Genomic DNA, 17,077 nt, shown 5'->3' with positions numbered 1-17,077 from the left:
ATACTACCCAGAGCAAATTTAAAATGCAAAAATTTTCACTCACACAAACGTACAAGCATTGAATATATTTTTATTTAACTTAATATTATTCACAAATAATATTACATAAAATGCCGGTCGTAACAGAAGGTTGAAGAAAGAAGCTGTAAAACTCAAGGCTGACAAAAGAGCACAAGCAAAGCTTGAAAAACAGCTAAAGTCAAGCCAAGTTGAAGAAATGAAAGGAATTGAAGTCAGGGGTGAAGAAAAGATTGCTAACTTAGATGAGGTTCTTGGGAGCATATTTGGTGAAAATATGGAAGAAAGAGAGGAATGGCAGAAGGGAAACAGAAGAAAGGCCAAGGCACACAGAAGGAGTGAAGATAACCCTGAAGATACCAAATCTATATCTAAACCACTACCTTCCATACCTGAACCTTTTGTTGCTGATCCCTCTATAAATATCCATGGTGAACCAATCATTCCAAAAGAGGAACCTATTGATTGGGACAACATCACATTGCCTACCTTTGTAACCAATATACCACTACCAAAGAAACAGAAAAGAAAATCTAAATCTACACCTCCCCTAACCTCTAAGAAATTCACTCAAAAACAAAAACCTAACCCTAAGCCACCCATTTCTAAAGATGATTATGTTCACATCTGTGACATAAAAGAAGCTTCAGACATTAATCTCTATCTGGATGAGCTGGAGGAAGTAAGGGGAATAGCTGCCTACAAACAGCTACCAGAGAGATTGGTTTTCAGATATAAGGGAGCTGGGGAAAGAAAATGGCCTCTCTACAGGATTCTAAATGAAGGCTACTCTACCTTGATCAGAGTCTTTTCAGCCATCAAAAAGGATTCTGGCTTTACCAGAACAGCCAAGACTGAAATTCTCAACAAGATTGCCAACATAAGGAAGACTTGGAGGGAACCAAATGCTTTGCCCAGAACCTTACTCATACAAGAAAGGGGAACTAAAATTCACAAATCACCTCATTGGTTGATGGAATTTAGAGATGACAAAGGAGTCAGAAGATTTTTCAGACTTGAAGACCAACTCAAGATTGCCAGCAATGAAACTCTCAAGGAAATGCAATCTAAGTTGGATATCAGTGATGAAGATGAGGCTGAATTCTTCAGACAACTCCAACTCCAAATTGAGGAAAATGACAAAGGGCTAGAAAAGAAAACCAGGGAACAAAGAAGAAAATGATGATTTGCTCAGGCTAGAGGAGCACCCTTGGAAATACTGTAAATCTTCAATTACCTCCTAGTACATACACTTTTGCAGCACTTTTTATATTTCTACTTAGTTTCAATTCAAATATTTGTTAAGTGTTTTGTTATCATCAAGTTAACCCTGAATTTATGCCTACAGTTCTTATAGACATAAATAGGGGGAGATTGTTAGGAATATATGTGCATTAGTTTGATGATATGTTTAACAAAACACTTAAGTAGAAATTTAGTGTCTGTAGCCTCAACGGATAAGACCACTTTGGCTATCCGTTGATGGTGTAGCTTTACTTAGAAATAAGTCTAGTATTGTAGCATATTTCAGTCTCTGTATTTAAAATGTAATTCTTAGAAGTTGAGAGAAACTATGAGTCATGTTGACTACTAGATGATATGCAGATAGGAAGGCCAATTGTAAATATTTCATGCCTTGTAATTTTGTATAAATGAAGTGGTATCAACGGATGACTTAAAGACCTTCAATGGATGAGAAGCTAAGCTTCAACGGATGTCTCTAAAAGCTTCAACGGATAACATCCTTCAACGGATGAGAGCATCAACGGATGAAAGCTTCAACGGATAACATCCTTCAACGGATGAAGTCATCAACGGATGAAAGCTTCAACGGATGTTCTGCTAATTAGCCGTTGATAAGTGGTAGTTGTACCTACAAACAGAGGCACATGGGTTGACAGAGAAAAGTGAGATGTGGTAGCCGAATTTCAGGATCAACAGAAAAAGCAGCCGTTCTTCTTTAGTACAAAGATGCAAAAGTCAACAAAGTACTTGAGTGAACAGGAAAAGAAGCAAGTGAAGAACTTATTTTACTATTGTAATTTTATATTGTTTTTCACTTGTACACTTGGTAATATATAAACCAAGAAGAAGCTAGTAATTAGAGAGAGATTTTCCAGAGCTGTTAAGAAATATCTTGAGAGAAAATTCATCTAGTTTGTACTAGGATGCAGCTGTGATCAACATTGTTGAACACAGAATTTCTAATATACCATCTCTGGTGGAACAACAAATCCACCAGAAAAGTTTTTAAAGTTTGTTGTGTTCTTTACATTTTGTGTTTGAATATATATCTGTCTGCATTAGCTCAAAGCAATTCATACACTTGTTCATCTAGAACACACTGCTTTAATAAACTTCTCAAAACCTGAAAAAGTTTTGAGATTTACATTCAACCCCCTTCTGTAAATCTCATTGTTAGTCCTCTAGGAATAACATATGTTGTATCTAATCATATATGTACATAGATCCCGTGATTACTTTTGAAATATAGTCGATAACTATACATATGAAAGATTCAAGACTTGTAAAGTTTACAATATTACATAGAGACACCCTATGAGTAAAGAAAAGTGAAACGAGCCATTTAATGTTGATCCATTTGAATATTTCGTTTTTTCTTAATTTAATTCGATATAGGTGTTTAAAATTTGGAAGAATGATTTTCTAAAATATAAGACAACCGTTTTAAAATTAAACCATTGTACGAAAGTGTACAAACAATCTTTTTTTCAGGAAATTGTTGTGTCATGACATCAACCATTTTGACAAAATATAAGACAACGGTTTGGGCGAAAATCCATTGTAAGAACCTGTACAAACAAGTTTTTTTCGTTCAAACCATTGTTTATTGACATCAAATTTCTTGACAATCCTAAAGACTTGAATGAGACTTCAATCGATACCGTACGCTTTCAAAATGTGCTACAAGAGAAGTGATTGGCATGTAAAAACTCACATTATCAAACACATGTTTAAATATCACTAAGGTTATACGAAATAAATAACTTATATTTTTTCGTTATAATATTTTGTATCGTAATCATATACATACGTAGATCTCGTCATTACTTTTGAAATATAGTCGATAACTATACATATGAAAGATTCGGGACTTGTTAAGTTTGCAATATTACATAGAGACCCCATATGAGCAAAGAAAAGTGAAACGAGCCATTTAATGTCGATCCATTTGAATATTTCATTTTTTCTTAATTTAATTCGATATAGGTGTTTAAAATTTGGAAGAATGATTTTCTAAAATATAAGACAACCATTTTAAAATTAAACCATTGTACGAAAGTGTACAAACAAGCTTTTTTTCAGGAAATCGTTGTGTCATGACATCAACCGTTTTGACAAAATATAAGACAACGGTTTGGGCGAAAATCCATTGTAAGAACCTGTACAAACAAGTCTTTTTCGTTCAAACCATTGTTTATTGACATCAAATTTCTTGACAATCCCAAAGACTTGAATGGGACTTGAATCGATACCGTACGCTTTCAAAATGTGCTACAAGAGAAGTGATTGGCATGTAAAAACTCACATTATCAAACACATGTTTAAATATCACTAAGGTTATACGAAATAAATAACATTTTTTTTTCGTTATAATATGTTGTATCTAATCATATACGTACATAGATCCCGTGATTACTTTTGAAATATAGTCGATAACTATACATATGAAAGATTCAAGACTTGTAAAGTTTACAATATTACATAGAGACACCCTATGAGTAAAGAAAAGTGAAACGAGCCATTTAATGTTGATCCATTTGAATATTTCATTTTTTCTTAATTTAATTCGATATAGGGGTTTAAAATTTGGAAGAATGATTTTCTAAACTATAAGACAACCGTTTTAAAATTAAACCATTGTACGAAAGTGTACAAACAAGCCTTTTTTCAGGAAATCATTGTGTTATGACATCAACCTTTTTGACAAAATATAAGACAATGGTTTGGGCGAAAATCCATTATAAGAACCTGTACAAACAAGTCTTTTTCATTCAATCCATTGTCTATTGACATCAAATTTTAAATTCATCTTGCATGCCAGGATTAGAAAAATCTAGTAAAAGTACCACTCCCGGCAATGAGACTCATTCTCGATTTACTAGATAAATTTTAAAATTATTTTTTCGACGATCCAACCGTACAGATGTTAAGATATATCAATTTTAGTCATATGAAAAAAATATTAAAAAAATTCAAATTCATCTTGCATGCCAGGATTAGAAAATACTAGGAAAAGTCCATCTCCCGACAACGAGACTTGTTCCAGATTTACTAGATTTACTAAATAATAAGGAAAAATACAACTCCCTAGAACGGGATTTGTTCCTGATTAAATAGATAATTTTTAAAAATAATTTTTTCAATGATACAATTGTATAGATGTGAAGATATATCATTTTACTTATTAGATTTTTTAAAAAAAATCTAATTCATCTTAGATGACCGGAATAAAAAAAATCTAGTAAATTAAGGTATTACTCCCCAAAACAAGATTATTTCTCGATAAACAAGATAGTTGTATAAAAATTTTCTAGTGTCATAAATAAATTATCGTATTATATTAAAATATAAAAAACTAGAAAATAATTATGTTATAATATTAATATATATATAATTATATTATACAGATTTTTCTCCCTGAAAATATTTTTTGTTTCCCCCCTTTAACAAAATAATTTTGCCTTTGTTTCCCCCCTAATTTATCCTGCCCCTCTTTCACTCTAACCCTACTAGCATCATCTCCATCATCTGCCGCCTCTCCACCTCTCTACCCTAACACACCATATGTCTCTTCTATCACACTCCTATCTTACCTCATCTATCTTCTGAATCTCTTTCACTCACTTTCACTCACTCATTAATCCTAGATTCTTGAGCAAAATCAAACATTAGTTTAAGAACTCTAATTGGATCGATTTTTAGTTATTCAAAATCTGAGTTATAATTTGTTTGTGATTGATTCGATTGAAGTTAATTAGGCGGAAGCCTGCCTTTAATTAGCAAGAAATAGTAAGTTTATCGACTCTTTTACAATTTTAGATTAATTTTTTCTTTCTGCCTATACCATTTGAGATTTATTCAAACTCTATATTTCTTCTCTCCAGTCTCTATATATTTCCTATTTTTCTGTTTAGAGCTTTTGAGATGATTTAGAGTTTTTGGGTTTTGATTTGGGATTCAATTTAAATTGGGATTTTCTGTTTTAATTTGGGATTTAGGGTTTCTTTTAAAAAATATATATTTAGAACTTATTGTGCAAATTATCATATATAGATTTTGCAGTGGTGGAAATTCAAGCAGATGCATTAGTTGGTCAGGCCAACCTCTTGGCAGCCAAAGTAAGGGAGTCTGATGATGTAAATACAATAGATTGGAGACAGAGATATTTAGGAATCATAAGTTTCTCTGCAATTATGTTATAAGTTTTTGTATATGGTATATTTTTACAATGCAACAAGAGGTAATTAATCTATCAGCTGCAATATTACTAGTTCTTACCTAACAATTACCTAATCTAATTTTTTTTGGAACTAATTCCATGATATATAATTTGGTTTCCAAAATTATAATTCGGTCTCTTAATTGTGTTGTATACTATATCTATGCATATATTAATTGAAAGTTTTTTCCTGATACTCCTTAAAGTTATAACATAGATGCACTTATTTGTTACCAGGTAGCCTAACAAAGATCAGGTCTCTCACTTTCTTGACTCCATTGTGTGCTTCACTTTTTGGGTAAGATAATATTATCAGAGAGTTTTATTTTTTCTGTCACATGTATTAAATACAATCAGAATTTGTAAATTTTAGTAGTAGTTATTAAATGGTCTCATGGTTTCTCATATGTCTTACAATCGAGTGCTACTAACTGTTCAACAACTTCTCCAAGAAAATAAGCAAGGCTCCAAGAGAAATATATTCTACATGCATCCTTCTGTTTTAGAGTTGAATTATTTATTTCATCTTCAGTTTTTGTGGATATGTCTTGTGAATAGTTTTTGCTACTTCAAATGCAATTATATAGCGATAGAGAAATTATGATATCTATAAAACTTAAAGGGTAAAATTCAGATTTACTTGATAATAATTTCTAATATAAGTGGTGCCTTAGAAAAGTGAGATTATGTATGTCCCTATTTTGTTATCTTTAAAATGGTAATGCATTGTATTTATGTATGATTACTAAGCACCTTTTATTTACCATGAAATGCAGGGAAATCTGCTCTGCTAGGATGCATTGCCAATCATTAGGTTAGCTTTTGATTTGGATATTGTTTACTTTATCTAATGTATCTTCCATGCGGTGAAAGTTCTTCTTAGGTAATCCAGGAAGCAAGTTTTATTATTGGCAGAGAATTCTGAAAACTAAAGCACAGAGAAAGGAAATTAAAAGGTGATTCAACATTAATAATGCATGAACTAATATCTAGTAACCATGGCCTAACCGTTGATTTTTCTCTCCAAACCAGAGGTTTATATATTATGTTTTTTTAACAATATATAGAGGGTTAGAGATAAGGTGTACAATTGTGACATTGATGACCACACTTAATGATGAAATGGATGGATTAATTTGTAAACATCATGGAACCATTTTTTTTTATAAATTTAATCTACTACTTTTTTCAATATATAGTATCACAAGATGAATAACATCACATCTTCATTACAGGTCTAGCCAGCCCAAGTCCTGAACCACTTTTTAACACTTTTTTTTGAAGAATACCTTGCAGCTAGTATCGGTACCTTGTACTAATAAAAAAGTTTTATTAGCACATTCCACAAGTTTAATATATCTCTTTCTTCTTCAGTGTAGTTTTTGTGATTCTGGGAAAAAAGTTTTGACTTGTGATTAATTTGTAATGTCAACTCACACCTTCTAATGTGGTCATTTCTAACTTGATTTACTTTGTGTTACCTTTTTAGGTGTTAAGGTATTTTTGGTTGCTTCATTTCATGTTATAGAGGATCTTTTGAAGGAGGGCAAGGAGTCAATGGTGAAGCAACTGTTAAAGGTAATTTATTAATAGGTTATAATTTATACAACATCGCACTACTTCTTGTTGTATACTTACAATAGCCTAAATAATTTTCTTGTCTATGATAATTATGTTATGGAAGCACTGGACACAACTGAAGTCTGGTTGGATAAAAATGGACTTGTAACATCTTCACGCATGAAGGGGCAGGCTGATCAATGACTTTGCTTTGAACGCTTGATTTGTTGTCACTATTCCTCGTGCATTTGTTGATATGAACTCAATGCACATTTTAGAAATTTATTTTAGGTATCATTGTATTCTCCTTGTTAAGTTTTATTGTATCTTATGTTCAATTATAAAATTATTGTATGAGTACGAGAATATCATTAGAATTATTTATTTAAAATGATAAAGTTAATGTTGTAAACATTGTTTAGTAAAATAAAATACCTATTGTGCTAAGTTATACTAGACAACAGTTGGTACAAAAGTAAACCATTGTTCTTAGCTATATTAGACAATATTTGGCACAAAAGTAAACCATTGTGCTAAAGATATTCGACAATGAGGTTTTAAAAGGCATACACTTGTATGAAACAAACTTATACAACTGATTAGTAGAACTTAAATATTGTGCCTTAATGATTTGCACAATAGATCAAATGATTAACACCATTGTATGTACAAATCCTAACAACACATTGGGATCACTACATACCATTACTAGATTAGCTTCTAATAATATCTAGGTTATTACAAAAGCTGTTGTGAGCATAGCTAAAACACAATACCTAAAAAATAAAAAACCGTTGCCTAAAGTATCTGATACATTTGTTTCTTAATAAAAACCATTGTGTAACTAGATGAAATAAATACATAAACTGTTGTTGGAGTCAATTCTCATAACACTATTTTTAACTATTGTGCCTGTAAATTGTTACAACGGCTAAAAAAATATTGTTTATAGAATATTATAAAGGGTATATGCGTTGTGTGAATAAAAAGAGACAAAGTCTTTATATTCAGTTGTGTGATGTATTCGTTACAATGGTGTGTAACCATTGTATGAGTGCCAAACACACCGCCCCCGGATAGACAACGAAAAAATTCATCTTTTAGACAACGGTGGAAAACCTTTGTCTGATTCAATATTTCTTTTAGTGATTGAATCATAAACTTTACTCAAAACCGAACTCTTGAATTTAATACTTATTTTGCTGTCATATCAAATTAGATATCAATACGAACTTTGATGCTCACAACATCCCATACTGAAGTCAACATCAATAATCTATACTAATACCACCTTTGAATATTTAACAACAACGTAAGTATCAGCATAAATCAGAATCTGAATCAAAACTGTATTTTACCATTATTCCAAAATAGAAACAGTTGATAAATCATTTATTCTATGAATATAAAAAATGATATGATAATTTAGATTGGGATCATTCTCCGACAGACGTACTATCATATGCTGATCAGCCCGTGTGATAGCACTGAGTCATGATTCGTAGAAACATGACCCCAAAAACACGAGTAATCAAATATAAGGCAATATACCTGCCTGTGGTAAAAATTGTATCATAATATTCCATATGACATTTAGAAATAGCCCTCCGCTGGACCGTCCGTCCCGGTCACTTACGCAATTATGATCCAATCTTAAAACCTTTTATTGAAAAGGGGTCATAATAATCGACACCCAAACTAATTTTTATTTCCCCAATTTACTTGGGCAGAAATATCCGCAACCAAATCACTTTTCTCAAAATCGAAAACATTTATAAATTCAGTAATTTGATAAGTAAAATCACTTAGCTATTCTGAACATAGAATAGCAGAAGAGTTCTTGCATAAACAGAATTATTTAATTCAGCGATATGTAAAATATTTATCTATTCCAAACTGAGAATAAGAAAAGCAATACTTGCATAAGAAGATTTAAAATAAATATCACTTAAACAATAAATGATGATAGAGATACTTGCCTTTGGGGTTTTAGCAGTTAGTCACACTCGCAAAGATGCATCTATTCTGATATTCGGTCTCAAAACATCACCGCCTTTATTTTACTAATCCTTTGGTCTGCTACTCATGCAGTGCTGCAACCCAATATTCCCTTATATTCCACTATAGTCTTCATCCATACCATCTGGTCCTGATCATCTTGAAAGACTCGCATCTATAATTGAAAGATACATTATAATCATCTAAAAGATAATTACTCAACGAACTGCGCGTCAACACCCTATCGTCTACCCAAACGATAGCCCACACATAACTATAACAGTTAAACACAGGACTCTTGACCCACGTACACATGTAATTCACATAGCACATAAGCACATAACTCACATATCACATAATTCATATAACATACGCTTCGGTTCATCGAAAGGTTCGACTCGGTATATTTAAAACTGAAATCGGGCCAAAAATATGATTTATCGATCAATACTTGACTGAGAATGACCTGTAAAACAAGCGACCTTTTGAAACAAAAGGATTTAGGTCTCGAAAGTATTTTTATTGAAAGCAGAATATTTTTCTGAGTCTAGAGGAGTTTGTTTCGTATTAAATGGACGGACGGTTGATTTATTATGAATTTTTGAACATTTTTCCGAATTAAAAAAAAGGTCTTCGAATCATTTTATAATTAAATAATAGGGTTCGAACACCCTAATCTAATTTTAAAATAATTATCGAGCTTTGAAAATAATTTAAAATAATATTTTAAAGTTCGAATCTATTTTTTGGAATTTTTAAATCAATTTTAAATAATTAAATCTAATTATCAAATCAATCAAAATTAATTAATTATTAATTAAATTAATAAATCAATTAATTATAAATTAATCGATTAATTAAAATAATTAAAAACTATTTAAAATTAATTAATAAAATAATTTCGATTTATTTTTAAATTAACAATAATTTTTAGAAAATAAATAATGAATTTTGGAATTTAAAATAAATAAAAACAATTCCTAAAATAAATTAAAAAGAGAAAATGAAGTTTTTGAAAATATTTAAAACATAAATCCTGTTTTTGTAAGTTTTTAAAATTAAAGTACGAATTTTGCAAATAAGGAAGACTTCTAGGGGCCAAACTATAGTTTTGACACCCCTGGTCGTCTTCTCCGGTGAGTCACCGGCGGCGACATCGCCTGTAATAACCCCAATTTTTGGAATTTTTGAAACCCTTATGAATAGTGTTTTGCTGATTATGCTGAATAAGAAAACTTTTCATGCAACACTATGTAGGGGTTCTTTTATTGATCTTCTGGGATATTATTAGTACTCTATGTGGTATATAAGTGTATGTAAAGATCGTCAGAATCCAAATCCGAACACTTTGATTTTTCCTGAAAATCCACCAGATACCGAAATAATTTAGTATAAGGTAACAGGATAAAAAGGATTTAAATTCAAGGATTTTAAGAGAGGATCATAAAAGGAATATAATATATTGAGAAATGTTAAGGGAACCCAAGCAATAAGATCCCGGGTATGATCCCTCAAACGATAAACGAGAACGAAAGTTAAGTGAACCGTATAACAGATCAGCGGTCATTAGGCAAGCAATTAAGAGTTAATCAAGGAGGTTAGGGATGATGATGTCATCAAACCAACAAGAAGAGGACAAGTGTGAGAGGGTGACATCACATGATGACCAAAGCATGACATAAGGGAAGGAGGTGTGGTTGATTAATAACCACACAATTTTTCATGGTTAAAAAGGTAATTAATCAAAAACAAAAGCTAGCAACCAAGCAAACAAATCACAAAACACAAAAACACAAAGTTTATTTCACTTTCTTCATCAAGCTCTCGGCTTTCCTTCATTTTCAAGGAGAAAAAAATCAAAATCCAAGATCCAAGCATTTTTAAATCATGAGGTAATTATCCAAGGTTCCTTATACATAGATATAGCTATCCCATGAATCTAAGCTTCAATTTCCATCACAATCTCTTCCTAAAAATCATGGAAGAAGAGGGTGAATAGTGTTTTTCAAGAACTTAAATTTTTGTTCTTGAATTTTTGTTTAGATTAAGCTTGGATAAGGACTTTCAAGGGTGATTCCAAGCTAATTAGTTACTCCCACTAACAAGGAAGGTATAATCTCTTAACCTAGCTTTGTTATTGAATGTTAAGAGCATAATATAAGTATTATAGTTCACGAGAGGCTTGGTTGTTGTGTATGTAGAGATTAGTTGGTTTTGTGGTGTTTTTGGAGTTGTAAATCTTGATAATTAGTTAAAGAACTTAAGTAAGCTTTTAGTTCATGATTGGGAAGTAGTATAAGTTGATAATATTGAGTTGTTGGGGCTGTTATGGTGAAGTATGGATGGAGTTTGGTTGTGATGTTGATTGTGGGTTGATTGTGGGTTGATTTGGAGTGGTATAAATTTGGGTAATCGCGTAAACATAGCCGTCGTAATGCCCGATTTACCGTAGACTGTTTTTATTCTTAACATCAGAACCCTTGAACTCACTTTTAGGTTTTGACCATTGCCATTTTTAGATAGTTCATGTTACGAGCTTCGTTTTGATATGTGGTACGCTTGAATCCGATGTACGGTTTAGGAGAAACGACCGTTTTAATTAACGGTGTTTCGCAAACGAACCATTACCCCTCGCCTTACTTTGAAACCTTGGTTAAGGCCCTTAAATGACTAACTGGAGTATGAAACAATTATGTAAAATGGACTAGGCAGTTGGTAGGGTATTCGCGAAAGCGTCGCCTTAAAATTTGTAACGGTTAATTTATTAAAAATGGTGGAGCTGAGGGTACTCGAACGACTTATGTGATTTGTTAAGCGTAGAAATGACCATAAGCAAACGTTAGGGTTCAATTGGTTAAAGTCTAGTTTCTTAAGCGACCGTGGTTTAATTCCGGCTTATGTTGTTGTTCATAGGTTACCGGACCCACTCTAAGCTTAAGTCTACCCCTGGAGCACTCAGGCAAGTTTTCTACCCGTTATACTGTTGTTGTGATGTATACATATGTATATGCATTATCTTGTGATAGATGCATGATGGTTAATTATCAAATTCTTGCGATATATTGGAGCATGTGATATGGTATATATGCATGCCTGTTTCGTAATCTTGATACATATATCTGTTGATTTAAATGCTTATTAGTTGCATAATACTTATGCTAGAGATAAGCAGTAATTACTTATACCCTTAGTATAGGGGACCCAAAGGTGAACATTTTCTAAAACCGGGAGTCGATGTTCCCGAGTATATTATATATATTTATATATATATATATATAGATATAGTTTTAAAAACTATGAATCGAATAAGGTTTATTCGATAACTTTATTTTTATTTATGAATATTATTTTGAATATTCATTCGAGGACATATGACTCCGTTTATTTTATTAATGAATATTATTTTGAATATTTATTCGAGGGCTTATGACTCCGTTTATTTTATTAATGAATATTATTTTGAATATTCATTCGAGGGCTTATGACTCCGTTTATTTTATTAATGAATATTATTTTGAATATTCATCCGAGGACTTATGACTCCGATTATATACTAAATAATATTCTTTATTTTATTAAAGAATAATGTGTCGATAATCAAACTTACTTTTGATTATTCAAATAAAGATATTAATTTCGTATAAGTATATCTTTGGTTATTTAATATTCATTTCAAGTATAAGTTTTACAACTTCTACTTCAATTATTTTTATAAAGATTATTCTTTATGGGAATATTATTTAAATAATAATATTCAGATATTTTCTAATATATCGGGACTGATTTATTTTATTAAATCAGCATTACTCCAAACATTCTTAAAAATGTTTTCGAGTCTTCAAAATGATTTTAAAGGTTAGGGCGGATCCCAAAACTCATTTTTATATTTTAGATCCTCCTTTCGAAGGGGATTTAAATACTCGCTCAAAACCTGAGGGATCCGGCTCTGTGGTGTGTTTCATATTCGCAACAAGGTTGCTATTTTGATAAAAGAGTTTTTGATTACTTACCCAACACTCGGGAAGTAAAATTCTTGGAACAAGTTAATCCATTAACAGGCATCGCCTGGGAAATATCGGTGAGTTTCCCTTTCCAACTAGATACGACTTATTGGTGGAGCCGTATCAACAAGTTTCTACTTGGGGAAAGGGGGGACGAGCTTTACGTTTCAGAGTCATGGATTTCATCTGAATTAGGAGTGGCGTAAGTGGTCGAGTGGCGCCGGCCCAGCCTTATTATATTGGCCCAAATGGCCTGGAAGTTCCGCTAAGACGGTCCATTCCTTAGGAGTCCAGTGTTCGGTTGACAAGTAAATCCGACAGGTTCTCCTCTACATGTAGAAAATGGTGGGGTTGTACTACTACGACTGATCATCGTAAGTGGTCTTCCTGGCGCGGCAAACTCCCATAATGAGTTCATCATCCAATTGGATATTTCTGCAACACTACCCAGAGCACTTCGATAGAAAGGCTACGGTTGGGCGATTGTTGAGTGTTGGCAGGGTCGAGTTTTCAAAATGATGTTTGCATCAAATGAAGTATCTCGTAACTTCATTTTATTTTGATGATATTTTAAAGATTAATTCTATACAAGTTTTGTCTTGTAGCTTAATCTATGGGAGGAACTATTTATACATTGAACGGTGGTAGTTCAAGTAGTATTCAGAAAAGATATAAGTATATTGGAGTATCTTGTAACTTCATATTTTAAACTTATATCTAGTAAATGATTATCTTGTGCATGTCAAAGATTTTCAGAAAAATGTTGAGACAAGGTTAGATATATAAGATTGGGTGTTATTAAGAGAAATGGAACTCGTGACAACCCGGATCCCTGACCCCAGATTTGGGGGTGTTACAGAAATGGTATCAGAGCCAAGCGTTATAAACCTCAGAGATGATGTGACGTTAAGATAATAAGTTCATTAAGATAATAAAAACTCTTGCCAAGTTCGTAGTCGGGCTACCTAACGTAGTACTGACAGTTAAAACCCTTATGGGAACCCTTATAAATATCGTGATAGGAGCGTAGTTCGTTATCGTATATGGTAGCGGGACTCCGAACCCTGAGGTTGAGGAGCAACAACGAGATGATGTTTTATTAGTTATTAGAGATCAGATTGTGGATCCGATAGAGCGTCCTAACACGGGACCGGATGATGTTCATATTGAGGATGTAGCGGTTGAGGATGTTGTCCTAGAAGGGATTATCGCTGAGAAGGATCCTGTGAAGGATCCTGATAAGAATCAATAAAGGACCACTGAGGAATTGATGACCATGGTTAGGGCGACTACCAGAGGTAGGATTGGCCGGTCACTACCAGAGGTTCGTTCAAGTTTGTAAAGATAGTAGCCCCTTTAATGCGGCTTACTCATAAGACTGAGAAGTTCGAATGGACAGAGAAATGCGAGAACAGCTTTTAAGAACTGAAGCAAAGATTGGTGACGGCCCCTATGATGGCATTGCCGGATGGAAAAGAAGATTTTGTGATCTGTAGTGATGCTTCACATAAGGAATTAAGGTGCTTCTTATACAGCACATCAAGGTAATCGTGTACGCGTCAAGATAATTAAGGGAATATAAAATTCGATATCCCCACCCATGAGCTTGGGCTCGTGGCAATAGTTTTACCCTAAAGATTTGAGGCACTACTTGTATGGAGAGAAGTGCGAGATTTACACAAGCCATAAGTGCTCTAGTGCATTTTCACGCAGAAAGAGCTCAACATGCGCCATAGGAGGTGGTTAGAGCTAATCAAGGATTACGATTATGAGATTCTTTATCATCCAGGGAAAGCCAAAATGGTGGCTAATGCCCTTAGTATAAAGGAGAGACTCAAGATGAAAATGTCTTTGGGAGAGTTGATAAGAGATTTTGAGAAAATGGAAATAGAAGTGAAGGTAACCGGAGCCGGTACCGAAAAGCTGTTTGAGATTGCAATACAGCCCGAATTATTGGAGAAGATCATACTGTGCCAAGAAAAAAAAGTGATGAATAGAAGCAGATAACCAATGACCGGAGAAGAGATTAATACCTAGAAAGATGATGAGGGAATAATGAGGTATCCCTACAGAATTTGGGTTCCAAATATTTAAGAGCTTAAGGACTGGATCTTAGATGAAAGTCATAGTTTGAGGAATAAGATTTAGGGCAAACCCTGAATGTGATAGTCAGGGAGGACGCCATCAAGGTAGAAGGAACCCATAACATAATGAAGTGGAAAATGAGGATTTAAAACATGTAGGATGACCCCGATTATGGGGAGGATGAGAAAACATTTCATACTGAGAAAACAGAAGTCGAGCAAGTTAGGGAGAACCAGGACGGCACTCCTATGGGGCAATTCATGGACCTGCCTAAACAAAACTTATACTTTTATTCCCAACCACCACCTTGAGGAAACAATGCGGTAGGAAATTCTTTCATGACCTTTAAGTCGCTAAGCTCTCAGAGTTCCAAGGAACAGGTTGACCCAGTCGAGGCAAAAGCCTGGCTAAAGGAAATATAGGAATCATTTGAGATTCTAAATGATTGACGAATCACAAAAGACTGTTTTTGTCACTTACCCTCCTAAGAGAGAGGCCACCCGCTGGTGAAAGGCCAAGGAAGGCACGGAGCAAGAGATTATAATAAACTGATTTAAGTTCAGTCAATTGTTTTCAGGAAAGTACTTCCCAAGGTTATGGAGATAGTGTAAAAGCTTTAGAGCCAGAACAAAGGCAGAAGAGTATGATGAATTATGAATCTAAGTTGTAAAAGTTGTCAAGATTCGTTCTGAGGACACGAATCCAGAATGACGGGATGTTTGAAATCAATGCTTATGTTGTGTTGGTTCGTGAAATAATGATAAGAGAAAGGAAAATAAAAAGAAACTGAAGTGGAAAGGAATATAAAGGCAATAGAGTTTGAGGAATGATAAGGGAGTTGGGTATGAGGAAACCCTAAAGACTCGTACCAATAGAAATAGAAAAGTATGTAATCGTCAGGATGAGGGTGATTCACCATGAGTTAAAATTGATGGTTGAAGGCATAAGAGATACATATATTTTATCCCCTGTAAGTTGGGAGGATTCGAGGAAACCTTGAGATAGTTCGAAGGATAAATAATGAGACGCGGATAGACTGAGGAGACAAGGAAGTAAGAAATTAGGAAAATTGGATGAAGGAAGTGACCTTCAAGAATGTGAAGTGTAAGACCGGTGGCTTGATACCCAGAAAGGGAGACGTCAGGTATGAAAGATATCCCAACATTGAGATGACTGTTGAGATAAACAACAAAAGTAAATAAGGAATTATTAAGAAGAAGTTCACGTTGAACATGACCAATATCTTCCAGAACATCCTTGTTATTGTTACCAAATTAGGCAAGAAAAGCGGATAACCATTGTTATCTTTTGGAGGCCATATTGATTGACCTCATTTTGAATACAGATGTTATTGTGAAATTAGGCATATACTATCGAGGTGGGAATGATTGAATAAGACACCCTTATCAGGGATATATGACTTGATTTATCCATGGAAGGATGCATGTACCTTTTTAAAGGTGGAATTAAGGATAGAATCTCAGTAACTTAAAATGAATCCTAGGGGAATGCATAAAGGTTGGCATTTCACCCTTAATAGGGATAGTATGAGTTTTGACAGTATGAATTGGACAGGATTAAGGTAACAACAATCTTTAAGAATCAGTGGAGAAATTTTTCAAAAGTATATAGACAATGGTTCTAGTATTAGTAAATGGTATTTTGGTATGCCCTGTATCTAGGGAATACAGGATGAACAATTCAAGGATAACCTTAGAGGTCTTACAAGGAGAAAAGGTAATATTCAAAGTTCTCAAGAATACAAATTTTGATAAAGGAAATATGACGTAATTATAATAATGTCAAGTAGGGCACGTGTTGAACCATAAGAAAGTGTAGATCGACCCAATGAGGGTCGAGATTGGTGAAAACAAGAAGGACCCAAGATAAGAGACGTCCTAAGTATGATCGAGAGTCTGTCATGGCAATGTTCACATCTAATGACTAAGGC

The 17,077-nt window shown here is 33.5% G+C and overlaps 1 long non-coding RNA gene across 4 annotated transcripts; it reads left to right on the top strand.

Moving 5' to 3' along the window:
* Positions 1-4,723: 4,723 nt before the first annotated feature.
* Positions 4,724-7,346, top strand: LOC141718923 (uncharacterized). 4 transcript variants are annotated; one of them, XR_012574005.1, is made up of 7 exons: positions 4,724-5,052; positions 5,317-5,503; positions 5,720-5,780; positions 6,356-6,438; positions 6,718-6,787; positions 6,972-7,060; positions 7,167-7,346. It is a non-coding gene; the product is annotated as an uncharacterized LOC141718923 (long non-coding RNA). The 4 variants fall into 4 exon arrangements; XR_012574007.1 differs by having other exon boundaries at positions 6,259-6,438; XR_012574006.1 differs by lacking the exon at positions 5,317-5,503.
* The last annotated feature ends 9,731 nt before the right edge of the window (positions 7,347-17,077 follow it).

This window comes from Apium graveolens, chromosome 1 (assembly GCF_009905375.1).
Source record: "Apium graveolens cultivar Ventura chromosome 1, ASM990537v1, whole genome shotgun sequence".
Taxonomy (NCBI): Eukaryota; Viridiplantae; Streptophyta; class Magnoliopsida; order Apiales; family Apiaceae; genus Apium; species Apium graveolens.
The sequence above is the reverse complement of the archived record's forward strand: the minus strand, read 5'-3'. Positions and strand labels throughout refer to the sequence as shown.